The sequence below is a fragment of the Arachis hypogaea genome, chromosome 1, assembly GCF_003086295.3.
Source record: "Arachis hypogaea cultivar Tifrunner chromosome 1, arahy.Tifrunner.gnm2.J5K5, whole genome shotgun sequence".
In the NCBI taxonomy this organism is placed as follows: domain Eukaryota; kingdom Viridiplantae; phylum Streptophyta; class Magnoliopsida; order Fabales; family Fabaceae; genus Arachis; species Arachis hypogaea.
In genome coordinates this window covers 41594321-41611669 of record NC_092036.1, presented here as the reverse complement: position 1 = coordinate 41611669, position 17349 = coordinate 41594321, and the positions used below count along the sequence as shown (strand labels likewise).

General features: G+C 38.5%; 1 long non-coding RNA gene across 2 annotated transcripts; it reads right to left on the bottom strand.

Moving 5' to 3' along the window:
* Positions 1–14754: 14754 nt before the first annotated feature.
* On the bottom strand, positions 14755–17028 carry LOC112803024 (uncharacterized). Of its 2 annotated transcripts, none has more exons than XR_003202617.2 (5): positions 16938–17028; positions 16607–16692; positions 16333–16388; positions 15343–15383; positions 14755–15173 (listed from the first exon to the last, which is right to left on the bottom strand). It is a non-coding gene; the product is annotated as an uncharacterized lncRNA (long non-coding RNA). The 2 variants fall into 2 exon arrangements; XR_003202618.2 differs by having other exon boundaries at positions 15035–15173; positions 16607–16727; positions 16938–17011.
* Positions 17029–17349: the final 321 nt, after the last annotated feature.

Here is a 17349-nt window from a genome sequence, read left to right as displayed (position 1 = left end):
TATTTTCGGCCATCTCTTCCTCTTGTTCGAAATTTTCTAAAAGGTTGCCTCTGGATTGTTGTAATTTAGCTTCTCTTAATTTTTTCTTCAGAGTCCTTTCAGGTTCCAGATCAGCTTCAACAAGAGTGCCCTTTTCCTTGTTCCTGCTCATAAGAAAGAGAAGAAAACAAGAAAAGAAAAAGGAATCCTCTATGTCACAGTATAGAGATTCCCTTATGTTAGTAGAAGAAGAAAGGGGTAGAAGAATGAAGGAGGAGGTTCGGATTTGGATGAGGAGAGGTGAAGAGAAGTGTTAGTAATTAAATAATTAAATAGAATAAGAAAAGAAAAGAAGATTTTCGAAAATAATTTTGAAAAAGAGGTTAGTAATTTTCGAAAATTAAAGATAAGATGAGATTAAAATTAAAATTTAAAACAAAAAGAATTTTTGAAAAAGAGAGGGAGAATTTTCGAAAATTAGAGAGGGAAGAGTAGTTAGGTGGTTTTGAAAAAGATAAGAAACAAACAAAAAGTTGGTTAGTTGATTGAAAAAGATTTTGAAATCAATTTTTGAAAAAGATAAGAAGATAAGAAGTTAGATAAGATATTTTGAAATCAAATTTTGAAAAAGATAAGATAAAAGATAAAAAGATATATTTGAAAAAGATTTAATTTTAAAATTGACTTAACTAACAAGAAACTACAAGATAAGATTCTAGAACTTAAAGATTGAACCTTTCTTAACAAGAAAGTAACAAACTTCAAATTTTTGAACCAATCACATTAATTGTTAGCTAATTTTTCGAAAATTTGATAAAAAGATAAGAAAAAGATTTTGAAAAATAATTTTTTTTTTAAAATTTCGAAAATAATAAAAAAAATGAAAAAGATATGATTTTTGAAAAAGATTTTGAAACGATAAGATTTTTAAAATTGAAATTTTGACTTGACTTGTATGAAACAACTAATTTTGAAAATTTTTGACCAAGTCAACCCAAAATTTCGAAAATTTGGAGGGAAATAAGGAAAAGATATTTTTTTTATTTTTGAATTTTTAAAGATGAGAGAGAAAAACAACAAAAACACTCAATGCATGAAATTTTTAGATCAAAACAATGAATGCATGCAAGAATGCTATGAATGTCAAGATGAACACCAAGAACACTTTGAAGATCATGATGAACATCAAGAACATATTTTTGAAAAATTTTTAATGCAAAGAAGACATGCAAGACACCAAACTTAAAAATTTTTAATGCTTGAAAAATATGAATGCAAAAATGCACATGAAAAACAAGAAAAGACACAAAACAAGAAAACATCAAGATCAAACAAGAAGACTTATCAAGAACAACTTGAAGATCATGAAGAACACTATGAATGCATGAGATTTTCGAAAAAATGCAAGAAAAATTTTAAAAGCATGCAATTGACACCAAACTTAAAAATTAAGACAAGACTCAAACAAGAAACACAAAATATTTTTGATTTTTATGATTTTATGATTTTTTTGTATTTTTATTTTAATTTTTTCGAAAATATAGTTTGGAAAAACGAAAAATAAAAAGAAAAAATTTTGAAAAAGATTTTTGAAAAGAAAATTACCTAATCTGAGCAACAAGATGAACCGTCAGTTGTCCATACTCGAACAATCCCCGGCAACGGCGCCAAAAACTTGGTGGACGAAATTGTGATCACTTGTATGTATTTATAAAAGATGTATACTCTGAGGGCATTGTTTATTTTCTTCACAATCTCGTTCAACTAACCAGCAAGTGTACTGGGTCGTCCAAGTAATAACCTTACGTGAGTAAGGGTCGAATCCACAGAGATTGTTGGTATGAAGCAAGCTATAGTCACCTTGCAAATCTCAGTTAGGCAGATTAAAATAGTTTATGGGTTTTCGAATAATTAATAATAAAAAGAAGAAATAATAAAAGGGATAGGAATACTTATGCAGATTCATTAGTAGAGGTATCTTTTAAGTATATACAGCTGCTGCATGGCTCAAGGACGCCTGCTCTCCTACTCCTTCTACTCAATCTTTCTTACTCCTTTCCATGGCAAGCTTTGTATAGGGGTTCACCATCAACTGTGGCTACTTTCATTCCTCACGGGGAAATAACCTGTGCGGCTGTCACTCGCACAGCTAACTAGTCTGGAGGCATCACCCATGGCTGATGGCTACATCCCATCCTCGCAGTGAAAACTATGCAACGCACTCTGTCACAGTACGGCTAATCACCGGTTGGTTCCCGCTCCTACTGGAATAGAATCCCTCTTTTGCGTCTGTCACCAACGCCCAGCAGGTTAAAGTTTGAAGCACGTCACGGTCACTCATGATCGGAATCCTACTCGGAACACCACAGACAATGTTGGACTTTCCGGACTCCCAGGATCCTACTCGGAACACCACAGACAAGGTTGGACTTTCCGGATCCAGATGAATGTCGCCAACTATCTAACTTATACCACGAAGATTCTGTTGGGGAATCTAAGAGATACGCATTCAAGCTTTGTTGCATGTAGAACGGACATGGTTGTCAATCACGCGCATTCATAGGTGAGAATGATAATGAGGGTAATATGACTCATCACATTCATCATGTTCTTGGGTACGAATGAATATCTTGGAATAAGAATAAAAGAGAATTGAATAGAAGAAGATAGAATTTCATTAATACTTGAGGTACAGCAGAGCTCCACACCCTTAATCTATGGTGTGCAGAAACTCCACCGTTGAAAATACATAAGCAAAGAGTTCAGGCATGGCCGAATGGCCAGCCCTCTCTAACGTGATCAATGATCCCCTAAGATGAAGAATAAAACAAAACTGAGATCAAAGATGTCTAATACAATAGATAAATGTCCTATATATACTAGACTAGCTCCTAAGGTTTACATGAGTAAGTAATTGATGCATAAATCCACTTCCGGGGCCCACTTGGTGTGTGCTTGGGCTGAGCTTGATGAATTCACGTGTAGAGGCATTTCTTGGCGTCAAACTTCAGGTTATGACGTGTTTTGGGCGTTCAACTCCGGATCATGACGTTTTTCTGGCGTTTTACTCCAGACAGCAGCGTGTACTTGGCGTTCAACGCCAAGTTACGTCGTCATTCTTCGAATAAAGTATGGACTATTATATATTGATGGAAAGCTCTGGATGTCTACTTTCCAACGCCGTTGAGAGCGCGCCAATTGGAGTTCTGTAGCTCCAGAAAATCCATTTCGAGTGCAGGGACGTCAGAATCCAACAGCATCAGCAGTCCTTTTGTTAGCCTTCTTCAGAGTTTTGCTCAAATCCCTCAATTTCAGTCAGATTTACCTGAAATCACAGAAAAACACACAAACTCATAGTAAAGTCCAGAAATGTGAATTTAACATAAAAACTAATGAAAACATCCCTAAAAGTAGCTCAAACCTACTAAAAACTATATGAAAACAATGCCAAAAAGCGTATAAATTATCCGCTCATCAGTGAGAAGGCTAGTTCTATTGCCTTGGCTGCTTCTTTGAAGTTGGCCGAGGAAATGGCACTGAAACATAAGGATAGCTATGTCTCGGCTTATAGAGAATTGATGCATCTCTGGGAGGATTTGGAAACTGCTCGGGTTACTTATGGTGAGCTTCAGGGTCACCTTGTGGGTAACGTAACTGCTGCCTCTGAGAACCTGATGGAGCAGTTCCGGATTGTTGCTCCTGATGCCGACTTGACTCTCATCAGCCTGGACAATGTTGTGAGGGATGGTAAGATTGTCCCTGATGACTAGGATGATGATGATGCTGACCCTCTCCCAGTGCCTTCTCTTAAGGTGTCGACCTCCTCGGTTCCTCCCGTTACTTCTGATCCGGATTGCCAGATTCTGAACCGGGATGATGGAACTGTAGATGATGTGCCCCTTCAGACTCGCCCTCCTTCTCCCCGTACTGATGTTGCCAGGAAGGCTCCCGATATTTAGCTGATCTTCTTTCTGAATATTTGTGTAAATAGCCCGATTTGTGGGCTTTTGAACTTGTTTATTGTTCTTCTTAACTGCTGATGCTTTTAGTTGTCTGCCTGGCAACTTTTATTTTGAAAAGCAAAGGTAGCTTTCTAAGGTTGATTTTGATGGCCTCTTGAAGCTTTTATCGTACTATGCTTTTATTGTGCTTTGACATGGTATCTGTTGGGATCTTGCTGCTTGGCCTCTTTAGATTGCTTTCGTACTTATTGTTTGTAGCTTGGATCCTTTTGAGGCCGTGACTGTGGGGCGTCCGACTTGTTTCTCGGTTTCCTCGCTTTTGTATTTTTAGTGCATCATAACCGATTTCTTTATGTTGGTCCCCTTCTAAGTTATTTTTGTAATCCTCTTTCCCGGACCTTTGCCAAGTCTCTTTAAGGGATTACTTTATAACTTGTCTTTGTAGGAGACCGACTTCGTTAGGTCGATCTCTTCTAAGTTGTTTTTGTAATCCTCTTTCTTGGACCTTTGTTAGGTCTCTTTCAGGGATTACTTTTACAACTTGTTTTGTAGGAGACCGACTTCGTTAGGTCGATCTCTTCTAAGTTGTTTTTGTAATCCTCCTTCTTGGACCTTTGTTAGGTCTCTTTCAGAGATTACTTTTGCAACTTGTTTTGTATGAGATCGACTTCGTTAGGTCGATCTCTTCTAAGTTATTTTTGTAATCCTCTTTCTTGGACCTTTGTTAGGTCTCTTTCAGGGATTACTTTTACAACTTGTTTTGTAGGAGACCGACTTCATTAGGTCGATCTCTTCTAAGTTATAGAAATTCCTCTTTAATAGGGTTGGCCAGACCTCTTTCCAGGGATTTGCTGATAACTTGGGTTGACTTGGTCCAATTTTTTAGTATCGGCTAGTCTTTTTAAGTTATTATATAGCAATCCACAAGACCTCGTCAGGTTCTTTTTTGGGATCACTTTCGATAACTTCTTGTATTATTATGTGTTCATCTTTGCCGATTTGTAGATGGTGGTTTCTATCCCGGTTTGATTGATCTTTAGGTGAATCGCGTTTTCACCTTTATCGGTCGATCATTCCTATCGAGATGGTATAGTGAATCTGTTCTTCACTTTCTGTCGATCTGTTGCTTTATAATCGGACAATGAATGCTTCAGATTAATGTGTCTTGAGAACTTGTAGAATATCTGAAATGTATTTTATTTAAAGAAAGTGCAAATATATATACAGGCGGGAGTTTTTCATACCCTTAAGTCGGATTAAATCTCAATCTTGATGCCTCATGAAAAAACCTTTACAGGAAAAAGAGTGCATCTTGTGATGAGACCTTTATCTAACTATAGTACCTTCTTAGGTTACAGGCGTGCCATGATCTGGGGAGTTCTCGTCCTTCGAGTTCGGACAGTCTGTAGTAGCCCTTCCCAAGTACTTCTGTGACTCGGTAGGGTCCTTTCCAGTTAGTTGCCAGCTTTCCTTCTCTGGGTCGAGTTGTTCCGATATCATTTCGGATTAAGATGAGATCATTCTCAGCAAAACCTCTTGGAACTATCTTTTGATTATATCTGGAAGCCATTCGCTGCTTTAGTGCTTCTTCTCTTATCTAAGCTCTTTCTTGGATTTCTGGAAGTAGGTCGAGCTCTTCTCTTTGGAGCTGAGAATTGGTTTGTTCATTGTAGTGGACTACTCGGGGAGATCCTTCTCGACCTCTATTGGAATCATTGCCTCCACTCCGTATGCTAGTCGGAATGGTGATTCGTTCGTAGTAGAATGGGGGGTTGTTCGATACACCCATAGGACTTATGGAAGTTCCTCGGCCCAAGCCCCCTTTGCTTCTTGTAGTCTCCGTTTTAGTCCGGCCAATATGACTTTGTTGGCCGCTTCGGCTTGTCCATTGGCTTGGAGATGTTCGACGGAGGTGAACTGGTGTTTTATATTCAGGTCAGCCACTAGTTTTCTGAAGCCTGCATCTGTAAATTGGGTACCGTTGTATATGGTGATGGAGTATGGTACCCCGAACCTCATAATAATGTTCTTATATAGGAATTTCTGGCTTCTTTGGGCAGTGGCATTGGCTAGGGGTTCTGCCTCAATCCATTTTGTGAAATAGTCTACTCATACTATGAGGAATTTTACTTGTCCCGATCCCTGTGGGAAGGGTCCGAGAAGGTCGAGCCACCATTTTGCAAATGGCCAGGGTGAGGTCACGCTGATGAGCTTTTCTGGTGGGGTAATGTGAAAGTTGGCATGCTTCTGACATGGTGGGCATGTCCTTACAAATTCGGTAGCTTTCTTTCATAGAGTTGGCCAATAGAATCCCGCCTGGAGTACCTTTTTGGTGAGAGCTTGCGCTCCGAGATGATTACCGCAAATGCCGCTGTGTACTTCCTCCAAGACTTCCTTTGTATTGGAAGTCGGTACGCATTTTAACAAACGTGTTGAGATCCCTCTTTTGTATAGTGTGTAGTTTATGATAGTGTAGTACTGTGCCTCCCTTTTTAACCTCTTTGCCTCCTTTTCATCTGTAGGGAGTGCTTCTATTTTGAGGTAGTTAATTATGGGGGTCATCCATCCTTGATCCCGACCTGTTATGGCTAGGATTTTTTCTTCTTCCGATATTGATGGGTTCTGCAGTATTTCCTGGATGAGGCTTCTATTGTTGTCCCCTGGTTTGGTGCTGGCTAGTTTTGAGAGTGCATCAGCTCGGGTATTTTGCTCGCGGGGTATGTGGCGGATCCTATATTCCCCGAGTTGTCCGAGCTGTTCTTTGGTTTTATCCAAATATTTTTTCATGGTAGGATCTTTGGCTTGGTAGCATCCCGTTATTTGCGAGGTAACGACTTGTGAGTCACTGTAGATGTTGAGTTTCTGAGCTCCAACTTCCCTAGCCAGCTTCAAACCAGCTAATAACGCTTCATACTCCACCTGGTTATTTGAGGCCGGGAATCCGAATTTCAGGGAAAGCTCAAGTTGGGTTCCTTGGTTGCTTTCGATTATCACACCTGCACCACTTCCAGCTTTATTCGAGGAACCGTCCACATATATGTTCCACTCTATGGGGATTTCTGTGGTGTCTGTGAATTCTGCAATGAAGTCGGCCAGGTATTGTGATTTGATGGCTGTCTGCGCTTCGTATTGGAGGTCGAACTCGGACAACTCGATTGCCCACTGTAGGATTCTTCCTGCTAGATCTGATTTCTGTAGTATCCCTTTTATGGGCTAGTTGGTCCGAACTTTGATGGTGTGCGCTTGGAGGTATAGGCGAAGTCGTCGAGCTGTGAGTATCAGAGCGTAGGCAAATTTTTCTATTTTCTGGTAGTTCAGCTCTGACCCCTGTAGTGCTTTACTAATGAAGTAGACGGGTTGTTGTCCCCCTTCGTCTTCTCTAATTAGTGCTGAGGCTATTGCCCGACTTCCTACTGCGAGGTACAGTATGAGCGGTTCTCCCTCTCGTGGTCGAGATAGGATGGGGGGCTATCCCAAGAATTCTTTAAAGTCTCAGAAGGCTTGTTCACATTCCGTTGTCCACTCGAAGTTCTTTCCCTTCCTTAAGGTAGCGTAGAAGGGGAGGGATCTTATTGCTGACCCTGCTAGGAATCTGGACAAGGCCGCTAATCTCCCATTGAGTTGTTGTACCTCTTTGACGCAGGTTGGGCTTTTCATGTTGGGTATGGCCTGGCATTTATCTGGATTTACCTCGATTCCTCTTTGTGCGAGCATAAAGCCCAAAAATTTACCTGCTTCTACTGTGAAGGTGCATTTAGCCGGGTTGAGTCGCATGTCGTGCTTCCGTATGGTGTCGAACACTTGAACCAAGTCGGTTAGTAATGTTTCTTCACTTTGTGTTTTTATCAACATGTCGTCCACATAGACCTCCATGATTTTTCCGATGTGGTCTGAGAAGACTTTATTCATTAGCCTTTGATAAGTGGCTCCCGCGTTCTTAAGGCTGAAGGGCATTACGATATAGCAATAATTCGCTTTTGGTGTGAGAAACGAGGTTTTTTCTTGATCCGGTGGATACATTGGAATCTGGTTGTAGCCTGAGTATGCGTCCATGAATGAGAGATACTTATATCCTGATGAGGCATCTACTAGAGCATCAATGCTTGGGAGTGGATAAGGGTCTTTTGGGCAGGCTTTGTTGAGGTCGGTATAGTCGGTGCACATTCGCCACTTCCCATTTGACTTTTTCACCAAGACGACGTTTGCTAGCCATAGTGGGTATTTAACTTCTCTTATGAACCCTGCCTCTAGTAGTGCTTGTACTTGTTCTTCTACAGCTTGAGACCATTCTGGCCTGAGTTTTCTTCATCTTTGTTGTACCGGCCGGGATCCCGAGTAGACTGCCAGCTTGTGGCTCATTAGTTCAGGATCTATGCCTGACATGTCGGCAGCTTTCCATACGAAGAGATCAACAATATCTCGTAGAAACCGTATTAGTGATTCTTTTGCGTCTCCTTTCAGGATCGTGCCAATATTAGTTGTTTTGTCCGAGGAATCTCCGATCTGGACTCTTTCTATTTCTCCTTCGGGTCATGGACGGAGTTCTTCTCGTCTCTGATCTCTGCCGAGTTCGATTGTGTGGAACTCTCCTCCTTCGCCTCGGATATTTAGACTTTCGTTATAACAGCGACGCGCCATCTTTTGATCTGCTTTTATTGTAGCTATCCCTTCTGTAGTTGGGAATTTCATACATAGATGTGGAGTTGAAACTATTTCTCTGAGTTGATTTAACGTTGTCCGACCTATTAAGGCATTGTAAGCTGAGCTTACGTCGACCACGATATAGTCTATCTTAAGTTTTCTGGATTGGTTCCCCTTTCCAAAGGTTGTGTGTAACGATACGTATCCTATTGGCTGTACTGGGGTATCCCCAAGTCTGAACAGGCTGTTCGTGTATGCTCTTAGCTCTTTTTCTTCTAAGCCGAGCTTGTCGAAGGCAGTTTTGAATAGAATGTCAGCGGAGCTTTCTTGGTCAATTAATGTACGGTGGAGGTTGGCGTTTGCCAATATGATTGTGATGACCATGGGGTCGTCGTGTCCTGAGATGATTCCAGATGCATCTTCTTTGGTAAACGTGATTGCTGGGATCTCTGGTACTTCTTTCTTGCCTTCGACATGGTATACTTCTTTGAAGTGTCGCTTGCGGGATGATTTGGAGATTCCTCCTCTAGCAAATCCGATGTGTATCACGTGGATATGTCTTTCTGGTGTGCGGGGTGATCGTTCAGATCGTCTGGCATCTTCATCCCTTCTTCTTCTTTTTGGTTCTTCATCCCGATGGGCCAGGAACCGATCTAGTCTTTCTTCCCTAACTAATTTTTCTATGACGTTTTTCAAGTCAAAGCATTTGTTGGTGGAATGCCCTCGGACTCGATGATACTCACAGTATTCGTTCCGATTTCCTCCTCCCCTTTTGCCTTTAAGTGGCCGAGCTGGGGGTATTTTTTCCGTATGGCAGACTTCTTTGTAAATATCTACCAAGGATACCCTAAGAGGGGTGTAGTTATGATATTTTTTTATTTTCTCTCCGGAGCGATCTTCTTTTTTCTTGGATTCTTTATCTTTATCTCGGTAGGCAGAATCGAACCTCGAGGTTTCCCCAAGTCGAGAATTCTCCTCCATATTGATGTACTTCTGTGCCCGTTCTTGTACTTCGTCTAGGGATGTCGGGTACCTCTTTGATATAGATTGGCTAAATGGTCCTTCTCGTAGGCCATTTATGATGCCCATGATGGCAGCTTCTGTTGGTAGACTTTGTATGTCCATGCATGTTTTGTTGAATCTTTCCATGTAGTTACGAAGACTCTCCCGATCTCCTTGCTTGATCCCTAGTAGGCTGGGTGCGTGTTTGGCTTTGTCCTTTTGTATGGAAAATCGGGCCAGGAACTTTTTGGCCAGGTCGTCAAAACTCGAGATGGATTTTGGAGGTAGGTTGTCGAACCATCTAATGGCTGTCTTGGTAAGAGTTGTTGGAAAGGCTTTGCAGCGAACTGCATCTGAGGCGTCAGTGAGGTACATCCTACTTCTAAAGTTGCTGAGATGGTTGTTGGGGTCCGAGGTGCCGTCGTACAGAATCATATCCGGTAGTTTGAAATCTTTTGGAATTTTGGTTTTCATGATTCCCCTGGTGAATGGATCTTGATCTCTGTGAGAGCTATCCTCTGGGGTGGATCGAGTAGCTTTAGTTTTGAGATCAGCTTCAATTTTCATGAGCTTATCTTCTAATTCTCGGTGCCGCCTTATTTCCCGATGTAAATACTCTTCTTTTTTGCGTTGATGTTAGGCTTCTTGCTCAAGTTGCTTTAATCGATCTTGAAGTGCTTCTATCACTCCTGGATGTGATGAATTTTTGTCTCTATTGGGTTCCGAAGTATCTTTGAGTAGGGCATCCATGTTCTTGTGCGGCATTCTATCTTCTAAACCTGAGTCGTGGTCGTTGTCATGGTTGTCCGCCATGGTGTTAGGATGACTTCCAGATTCCCCGGCAATGGCGCCAATGTTCCGGTGGGTTACCTGAAACTGTAGGTCGATCTCGGTCGAGATCTTCTGTGTTAGTCGGAGCCGATGTGTCCGGCAGGTAGATAACCGCCGGAGCTGGTGTGTCCGATTTGTGGGACCAAAAGTGCTGCTGATCCTTCGTCCCCGACGGGTGGGGGGTACCTACAAGGGACTCCGATGCTTAAGTTAGCAAGGGTATTAAGCAGGTATTGAGTAGAATCAGAGTATGAGTTATACCTGGGTACTCCAGTGTATTTATAATGGTGAGATGTGGCCTTCTGTGGATAAGATAAGTTAGTTATCTTATCTTATCTTTAAATGAGGTCATCTTATCTTTTAAAGGGAACTGCCTTTTCCCTCTGTAGGCTTTGGGCCGCCTTAAGATTTGGGGGGTGTTCCTTTATTTGGGCCCTTTTTTGGGCTTTCCTGGAGACTTGACCGAGCTCTCTGGGAAGAGGTCGGGTTGTCCTGACCTGAAAAGGTCGGTCGCTTTGTCTGTCAAACATCCCGGGTCGGACACCTCGACCCAGGGTATGAACATTAACCAAATCAAATTACTAACGAAGTATGAAAATCTAATTAGCCCTAATGAATTAAAACAAAGGGGATTAAAAGAAAATTGGGCCACACTTGAACTAAAGCACAGACAAATAAGAAAACAAGGGAGGGAGATGCAGTGCAGCGACAATAAGATCCGAAAAAATATTAACTAGATAATTAATTAAATAATTAAGAGTGAGTTAAGAGGGTTTAAAATGCCCAATCTGCACGAAAATATAATTATTTGTGGAAAAACACATACCACCATTATAATTAACTGTACAGGCTTAAGTCTGTCCGGTATTGTGTATGAGAAAAATAAAACTGTAAAAATAACTAAAAAAATATTTAGAATGAAAACCAAAACACTTTTCTTAAAAATTTTGGCCCTAGGTACGACCAATGGGCGAAAGGACAAAAATTTCCCACGCCCGCTCAACACAAAAACGTGAGTAACCCCCCTCACTTGCAAAATTACATTCATTTCACCAAAGTGAGAGAAAGCCACGAGGAAGAGAAGAAAAGAAGAGAATCAAACCCTAACACCATTCACATACACTCAAATCCCCTTTTTCTCAAACTGGAGCTCCGATCGAAGATCCGTTTGTGGTCACACGATCACCTCATCATCCTCTTCGATTCTATATAATTTGCGGTGAGTACTCACGAGAACTTTGACCCATTTTTGTTTTCCCTTGTTTTTGTGTTTTGGTATATATGGGGTTGAAGTTTGTGATTTTGATCCTTTAAGAGAAGCTCAATCTCAATTCTAGTGGGATTTTGATCCAAGATTACGTGGTACAAGGTAAGGGAACTCTTTTCCTTTGATTTTTTCCAATTATATGCGAAACCTAACTTGAAAATGTGTAATATTGGTGTAATTAGATTGAGTAGAGATGCTTGATTGAGTTGGTGCGGAATTGGATGTGTCACTTGATTGGAGAAAGATTGGCTAAAGCTTGGTTGCGTTAATTGAAGCTTGGGTTTGAACGGAGAGGAAATTCAAGGGATTTGGAAACTGCCATCAACGAACATATGTGTTTTAGTTTCAGATAAACGTTATATAACGTTATGTGAAAACTTAGGCTAGATGAGTTTAGAATAGTGTTGAAATGGTATGATTGTGGTTTATGATCATATTGGTTTAGTGTAAATGCTTATGTTGGACAATTGATTACCTGTGAGTGAAATTGTGGCCAGAAGCCTTATTTGAATGAATTATGTGTTTTGGAAAGTTGAGGTTGGGTGATATATATTGAATGATGGTTAAATGTGTGAATTTGATTGGTTAACGGCTATTGAATGAAGATTGGGCTGGAGACTGAAAATGGGTAAGTTTATTAGTATTAATATGTTGAATTGTGTTGTGGTATGATGTTAAGTTTGGAAACGATGTAAATTCGAAGTGGTTAATTGATAATTGGTTGGTTTTGGTTTTCAAAATGGCTAGGATGTAAATTGAGAATTGGGATTGATGATTGAGAGTTTGGATGACTTGATGAAGTGTAAATAATGGGTGGGATTTGGTTTATGATGGTGTTAAAAGAGGTGAAATTGAGAAATGGTAAATTTGAGTTATCCAAAAAATTTAGGTAAAAAAAGATTTTTAGACAACATCGACAGGCCGTAACATCCCGCTTGGAGTTCAGATTTGTATGAAATTTGTCTTGAATTAAAATTGGTGATGAGTACTTTAAAACCGTCCCAAAACGGAGGAAAAACGATTTTTGTAGCAAAAGTTATGGGTGTTTAAAAATTTGTGTTTAAAACTAAATTATGTAGAGTTTGCAAAATTGGTAGTCGAACTAGGTTCTGCGTGTACACACAAGGCATGCGTATGCACGACTCCCCTATTTTTGATAAAATGCTGTTTTTGAACTATTTAGTCTTCCTGACATGTTTGTAGCCCCTTGTAACCTCCGTATGGAGTCGAACTACCAAATGTTAAGCCAAACTACCAAATGTTAGGCCTTGAATACACCAGGGGAAGATATAATGAATTGAATTAATTAATTTCCAAAAAAACTTTGATTAACTAGATGAAAATGTTGCGGGGATGGTGGTTCGTCCCACTCACGGTGAAGTCGGTGACTTAATCTTGCTAACGAAATGATGAGATTGAGTATTTAATAAAAAAAGGGGTTAGGATGAGTTATATTTTCCAAAATTGGATTATATGAGATTATGAGTGATGTGGTGAGATGCTAGTTCAGTAAGAACGGTGGCTTTGTCCCGCTCAGGGTTTAACAATGGTAGTTGGATTAACGATGATAGTTGTTTTAAAAACTGATGGAATCATAATTAATTAAGATTATGATTAAGATTGAATCTATTTTATCAAAGGCTTATGATAAATTTGATAATGACAGTGAGTTTGGTTTATAGTGATTATTTATGATGAATTTGACGATGAAGTTCCCAAGGGTGGTGAAGGCTTCGACTCAAAATTAGTGGTGGGTGTGGTGAAGTCCCCAAAGTTCCTTCTTGCATTGTTTAGTTCCTCTGCCATTTTCTCTTCCTCTTTTCTGATTCATGATTTCTTTCTTAATCGAAATAAAGGCAGCTCTATTTCAAGATCGTATTGAAAAGGTGTGGGATCTTCTTTGTCTGGCATGCACAGACAAACAAATCAAAGGCACGTGTGGAATAGAGAAGAAAAAAAATAGAAAAGAAAAGAAGTATTAAACAAAATGATAAAAAGAAAATAAAACAATATCTAATTTAGTGATTCAAGTGGATGTATGGTGTCAATCTCAGTTAATTCCTGGTAACAGTGCCAAAAACTTGATGAGCAAAAACTCAAGCAAACAAATACTAATAAGTGCTCCAGATCGTTCAAGCAATACCATGGTGAATGGATATTATTTTCATGAGGATTAATAGATTTAACAAGTAAATATCCTATTATATCGGCAATTAAATCAATTAAAGCTAGATTAATGAGAATAGGATTCATGTCTTGCTTGGAGCTTTGATTGCTTGAATGATTAATTGTGAGAAAGTAGTGTTTGAAAATGTCAAGGGTTTCGGAGATGTTTATTTTCCAAGAAAATTAAACCTTATGTTTATCTATTTTGATGCATGCAAAGATCTTTTCATGACAAATCATAGATAATTAAATTCCAATCCATTGACAATTCAATTTATCTTTAATTAATCAATCGCCAATTCCTTGGTTAACCGATTAAGAAAAGAGGTTTAGCACAATTCTGATATAGCTTCAAATAATATTCAAAAGTAGTTCTAATTCAAATTATGTCTCATTCAAAACTTGTTCTAAAAAATTGAGAATTGTAAGAATGAAATGCCGCACACTCTTTAAAATACTATTCCCAGTCAAATCAAAAAATCATGAAAAAGTTTTCAAGCCAATTCCTATATTAGTTTTCCCAAAGTAGTAACAGAATTCTAATTAGAATATTTTTCAATATTTCTAACATTTTGAAAATGTAGAATAAAAACTCAATCTTGGAAATAGATCAATGCATAACTTCAAAATAAAATAAAACGCTTAGATTAATAATCCATGAAAAAGTAAACAGAACTCCTAACCCTTAACAAAGAGGAATTAGTAACTCATGGGAAAAGATGAAAACAATAGATGAAAGGATTTGGCTAGGGTTCCGAATTCCTCATCTATGAACCACGTTCGCTTATTATATCCCAAGTCTACCTAAAATTCGAATTCAAAAGCTCAATCTTTATCCTATCTTTTAGGAAGAATAAGATAACAAATTCAAATTCTAATTAAAAGCAAATCAAATCAAATACTAACTTAATAGAAACTTCCTTAATCTTACCCAAAATTACATATATGGGAGTGAGCCTTGATTGGCATGGCACTTGGGCTTGTGGCGTGGCACGCCAACTTATTGTGGGCTTGGAAGCGTTACATGCCTGGTCTTGGTGTAGCATGCCAACTCCATGGTATCATTGAAGGCATTACACACCAACTTTGGAGTGGCACGCCAACTTGTTGTCTTGTTGACGGTGTTGCACGCACTTACGGTGGAGTGGCACGCCAACTTGTTGCTCTGTTGAAGGCCTTAAATGCCCTTGTGGTGGAGTGGCACGCCAACTTGTTGCTTGGCTTGCTGGGCTTCATGGCATTAAAGCCATCCTTGGAGTGGCACGCAACTTCTCTGTATCTTGGAAGGCGTTGAACGCCATTTCTTGGAGTGGCATGCCAACTTCCTGTATTTCCTTAAAAGTTCTTAGAAAATATATTAGCAACAGAAAATACCTCAAATCAATCGGTTTAGATGAAAGAAACTGTAATTAGCTTAATGAAAATCTAAAAAAAAATACAAGAAAAATTACTAAAAATACGAACGCATCAAAACATAAGATAAATCCATCGTACCTTTCAGCTGTGTCTTTACACACTCCAGTTCAGCTTCATCCCTTGTAGAGATGATTAAAACGAATCAAAAACAAGGAAAAAGAATGAGGCAATTATAAAATGGTACCTTAAACCACAGCAAGATATATATATATCAGTTCAAAAGCAAAAGTGAACTAAATCATACCAGGTTATTTACATTTATTTTGTCTTCACTTATAAATGAGAATTCCGAGAGTACTTGAATTCCATTGGCAAATAAACCACAAGTTTTATGTGTATTTATGAAGTCTAATTATCACTTATAGGAGATCCTTGGTTTTTACAAATAAGCAGATTTAAGTCTACTCATAATCTAAACTATAAACCAGTCAATCATATATGAAAATTCTTGAGAGAAGGGAAAGGAGAGTGGGAACAGAGATATCTTCACATAAGCCTACATAACATTTTGACATACTTAGGATACATTTGCTTAATCAACCAAGTAGAAAAGGCACTTGTTAGCTGTTACTTCTAAGCCAAACATGAACAATACATATTGATGACAAAATCTGCAAATGAATCCAAACATGAACAATGCAAATGAATCACTAGGCAAAAAAACTATAGCTAAGATGCAATGTTATTTCTTTTAAGTATACGAGAACCACATCTCATTAATTATAGGCATTATGGAGTAGAACATGAAGCCACAGTTACTATTGGCTAACACTACAAAATGTATTACCTCTCTGTTTTAGTACCAAATTGATCTATTAGAGCCTGTTTAGAACTGAAAATAGAAAGAAATGAATTGATTTCTAATTCAAATCTCATATGATAACCCTAAATCCTAAACCTGTAAAACTGAATTCATCTATTGAACTATCAAATGTGACTAACCAAACTCTTATTTCATAGTCACTCTTAGTGATGGGCATTAAGGCATGTTACTATCAAAATTTAATTAGTCCAAAACAGCAACTAGCATGTAACCATTTATGAATTCAAACTTGAAGCAAAATGGACCTGCAAGTCTCCATGTCCTTCGGCTTTTAATGGCTCTTCAATAGCTTCCATTAGAGCTGCAGAATAGGCATAGGTCAATTACCATTAACATACAAACAGAAATGTTTGGCGTCTTGTTCTATAGTAACTACAAGCAAATGTTTCATCCATGGATTACAGATTAAAAAATATAGAAAAATAAACCTACTCGTTGTACCAAAAGGTTCATTGATATCCCAAATTTGTTTGATTGATGGGAATAGATAGATACTAAGTCATTGAAGGGATAGTTTACCTTAGCTGTAAAGGTCAAGGGATTTGTCTGAGCTGGTTCAAAATTGTAGTCCCATGCAATTGTTTTGGGAATCCTTATTCTGATCTCTGCACAAATGCTTGCATCTATCAAATCTACAGATCTAAAGTAGGACAGGATAGACACTTTTACAAGGTTGTTGGTGGAGACTAAACATCGTAACTCATAAGAGAATTAATTGATCAAATTCTTTATATATATTACACATTTGAACCATCTTTGTGGCTACTTAGCAAAATAACAGATTCAAAAAGAAGTTCTTGACAAACAATTTGTTTAAAAAAAGGAAACAAAGTTTCACAGAAAGAAGTACCATATAAGTTGGACTGTCAAATGGCTAAAGTTTGCGAGATTGCACATGTAGAGATTGAACATATATAAGTACCATATAAGTAACCTATAACTAGTATATATAATAAACCAAACAGAAGAAATAGTTTTTGTTATTATTTTTTATGTCTTTTATTTTCAAAATTTTGCAATAAAATAAAATGAAAAAAAGTAAATATAGTAATATATTTTCAAATTTTTAAACAATTTTAAAAACAGAACATTAAAAATCATAGTCAGCCCTAAAGAAAAAAGTCCACTCAGATTTACCATGAAATAAGAGGTAAGAAAAAAGAGATGATGTAATTTGTAGTGCTTTCCAACTTTCAAAACTTCCACATAAGCATCATTGCTGTGAAGTCAACTTTTCACCCGTAATTGCCTCAATTTCTTCA